The 4,404-nt window shown below is 33.4% G+C and overlaps 1 pseudogene; it reads right to left on the bottom strand.

Moving 5' to 3' along the window:
• Positions 1-684: 684 nt before the first annotated feature.
• LOC120590479 (uncharacterized) lies at positions 685-803 on the bottom strand (annotated as a pseudogene).
• Positions 804-4,404: the final 3,601 nt, after the last annotated feature.

The raw sequence follows: 4,404 nt of genomic DNA, 5'->3' as shown, positions 1-4,404 counted from the left end.
AATCCTCAACAAAATTTTAACAAATCGAATTCAGTAATATATTAAAAATATCATATACCATGATCAAGAGGGATTTTTTCCTGGGATACAAGTTTAGTTGGATATGCACAAATCAATTATTGTGATATACCACAGAAAAAAAAAATGAAGGATAAAAATCATACGATCATATCAGTAGATGCAGGAAAAGCCTTTGACAAAATCCAACATCTATGTATAATAAAAAGTCTCAGCAAAGTGGGAATAGAGAGAACATACCTCAACATAATAAAGGCCATATATGACAAACACACAGCTAACATCATAGTCAATGAAGAAAAGCTTAAAGCATTTTTCTTAAGATCCAGAACAAGACAAGGGTGTCTACTTTCACCTCTTTCATTCAACATAGTATTAGATGTCTTAGTTTTAGCAATCAGACATGAGAGAGAAATAAAAGGCATCTAAATTGAAAAGGAAAAAGTAAAACTTTCGTTATTTGCAAAAGATATGATACTATATATAGGGAACCCTAAAGATTTACCAAAAAACTATTAAACTGATAAATGAATTTAGTAAATTAGCAAGACACAAAACTAATATTCAAAAATCGGTTGCATTTTTTTTAGGCAAGGCAACCCTTGGTTGACCTCACAGATTGCAAGGAACTTGTCAGCTTAAAATCCTTTATTTTTTATTTGTTTACGCCTACAACACCTGGTCTTCCTAGGTAGTCTCCCATCCAAGTACTAACCAGGCCCGACTCTGCTTAACTTCCAAGATCAGATGGAATCAGGCTTGTTCAGGGTGGCATGGCCATAGACTGGTTGCATTTTATACATCAATAATGAATTATCAGGAAGAAAAATGAACAATCCATTTACAACTGCATTGAAGAATAAATAAAATGAAGAATAAATTTAACCAAGGAGGTAAAACACCTGTACTTGGAAAATTTTAAGTCATTGAAGAAAGAAATTTTAAGTCATTGAAGAAGGTACAAATGAATGGAAGCATGTACTGTGCTCATCAATAGGAAGAATCAACATCATTAAAATATTCATACTACCCAAGCAATGTAGAGATTCAATGAAATCTTTATCAAAATGCCAATGGCATTTTTTTTGCAAAACTAGAACAAATAACCCCAAAATTTATATGGAAACATAAAAGACCACAAATAGCCACAGCAATCTTGAGAAAGAACAGAAGTTGGAGGTATCATGCTACCCTATATCAAACTGTCCTACAAGGATATAGTAATCAAGACAGCATGGTACTGGTATAAAAACAGAGACAAAGATTAATGGAATAGATAGAAAACCCAGAAAAAAACCCACATCTATATGATTGATTAATCCATGACAAAGGAGGCAAAAATATACAATGTGATAAAAACAGTCAGTTCAATAAATGCTTTTGGGAAAACTGGACAGATTCATGCAAAATGATGAAACTGGATCACCTTCTTATACCTTATATAATAAACTCAAAATGGATTAAAGATTTAAATATAAGACCAGAAAACTCCTAGAAGAAAACATAGGTAGTAAATTCTCTGACATTGCTCTTAGTAAACTTTTTCTGATTTATCTTTTCAGATAAAGGAAGCAAACAAACAACAGTAATAAAAATGGGACTGTATGGAACTAAAACATTTTTGCACAGCAAAGGAAACCATCAACAAAATGAAAAGACAACCTACTGAATGGGAGAAGATGTTAGTCAATGATACATCCCATAAGGGGTTAATATCCCAAATTTATAAATAACACATGCAAGTCAACAAACAGTACAAATTAAAAAACAAACAGTACAATTAAAAAATAGATAGTGTACCCGAATCTACATTTCTCCAAAGAGGATATAGAAATGGCCAATAGACATATGAAAAGATGTTCAACATTACTAATCATCAGTGAAATGGAGATTAAAACCACGAAGAGATATCACCTCACACCTGTCAGAATGGCTATAATCAGTAAATTAATAAACAAGTGTTGGTGTGGATGTGCAGAAATGGGAACCCTCATGCAATGTTGGTGGGATTGCAAATAGGTATAGCCACTATGGAAAACATTATGGACGTTACTCGAAAAATTAAAAATGGAACTCCTTTATGACCCAGCAAATCTACTTCTGGGTACTTATTTGAAGAAATCCAAAACACTAATTTAAAAGGGCGTATGCACCCCTATGTTCACTGCAGCATTATTTACAAGAACAGAGATCTGGAAGCAACCTAAATGCCCATCAATAGACTGTTGGATAAAGAAGATGTGATGCATATATATAATGGAATATTAATCATAAATAAGTATGAAATCTTACCATTTGCAATAACATGAATGGACCTGGACTTTTTTATGCTAAGTGGATTATGTCACACAGAAAAAGACAAGTACCATATGATCTCATTTACATGCGGAATTTAAAGAACAAAATAAATGAACAAACAAAACAGAAACAGACTCATAGATATAGAGAACAAATTGATGGTTGTCAAATGCGGGGGGAAGTTTAGGGGCTGGGTGGAAAAGGTGAAGGTATTAAGAGGTACAAATTGGTAGTTACAAAATAGTCACAGGGATGTAAGGTACAGAATAGGGAATATAGTCAGTAATATTATAATAACTATACATAGTACTAGGTGGGAACTAGACTAATCAGGGAGATCACTTTGTAAATCATAGAACTGTCTAACCACTATGCTGTACACCTGAAACTAAAAGAAAGTAATATTGAATATTTATTTTAATTGAAAAGAAAAAAATTAAGTGTACTAGTTGGATGAAACTGATATCATAATGCTTTCTCTCTGTAGAAACAAAGAAAGTCATAAAAATATTGATCGTTGATTTTTATCTGTTTAGTCCATTTACCAGTGTCCATTAATTGTTATTATAAAAATCAAAATACACAGAATAAATTACAAATAGTGAATTCTAGAAAGATATCTGTTTCTTGAAAATAAGACCGCTCATTCTCCAAAGTCAGTTTTTGGAATCCCGAAGTCACTATAGTGACAATAGGTATGATTATAATGCCAAGTCTATAACAATATAAAAATCTGCAAAGACATTGGAAAACAGTGTGGTTAACAGATATTTTTGGAATGTTATTGGTAAAATACTATTTTCCTAACACAGTCCCAGGCCCTGATGTGTGAGGGATCTAAAATCATGTAATAAGCATTAGGAAAGTTACAGAAATAAATAAGCATAACACCAAACCTTAGGTAAAATCTAGTAACATTATTTCAAAACTCATGATTAAAATAAGAAAAAAAAAAGATAAATGTCTGCTTCTTAGCCAATCATTTGTTGTTTTATTTTAGCTAGAATAATAAACTCTTTTCTCCCTCCAAAAGAGTGTCAAGAATGGCCATTAACTAAAAATTGAATCCAGGCATCACAAATAGTCTGCCAAAACTGCATTCAATTCTTTGTGTAGCAAAGGGAATTGCTATTTGACTCCAGGATGTATCTCTTTCTTATTCTTATCCAAGCGCAGAAGCAAAATGCCTCTGATACAGAAAAAAAGAAAAAGAATTAACAATGTTCTGCATGATGATGAGCTCTGACTTCATTTTGAAAGTGGCAGCCTTGTAAATCATGGGGGCAATTAGGAATATATTTCTCTTCCTCTTTGTGGGTTTAGAATGCACTGTCTCTGAGAATAAATGTTTGTCACTTGGGAAATGTTTTTGAGTGTAAGATTCAGCAGTTACCTTGTATATACTTGAGGAATAAATAAGCGTGCCTGGAACTCATGCCGGTGGTGAAAACTCTAAGAGATGTTGACTTGGATTGCTCACAACTACCCTGCATTGTTTCACAACATGTGCTTATACCCCTAGACTATCCCTAAGGTTCCAGAGCACTACTGACTGAATACTCCAACTTGGAGAACCACTAATGGTGCGTGTGGGAAAGGAGCAGGGTTGCTTACTAAAGGAAGAGGCTAAAGGGTGAAGTTTCACAAAAGGAAGATAATAACAACCATAAAGCTCAGGGCAATGCATGAAGGGGGCGGGGTGGGGGCGGGGGAGATGTTGTTTGTTGTTGTTATTTCACTTTTGTTTTTTAAATGTATACCTGAACCCAGGAGTGTAAAGTTATACAGTGAAGTATGCCTGTGAGTGGATGCTTCTATAGGATTATAAAGATGCCTTTCTCTTAAATTATTGAGAAAGTCCTACTTAGGAGATAGTTTGTAGTTTCCTTGTCTATATTGCACTTTTGTTTGTTGAAGTTTAGATTTTATTAAACTCAAATTGTGTTTAGTTGTGTTTTTGCAGAGAAAAAATAGGAAAGTGTAAAAGAAAAATTGCACTGAACTGGTTAAACAGACAAGAAAGACTTTATTCAAGACTATTGTAATGAGGGGAAAGACTATTGTATAATACAGCAAAGAGAGATTAAA

Source organism: Pteropus medius, unplaced genomic scaffold, assembly GCF_902729225.1.
Source record: "Pteropus medius unplaced genomic scaffold, Ma_sr-lr_union100, whole genome shotgun sequence".
Taxonomy (NCBI): Eukaryota; Metazoa; Chordata; class Mammalia; order Chiroptera; family Pteropodidae; genus Pteropus; species Pteropus medius.
This window is presented reverse-complemented; position numbering and strand designations above follow the sequence as displayed.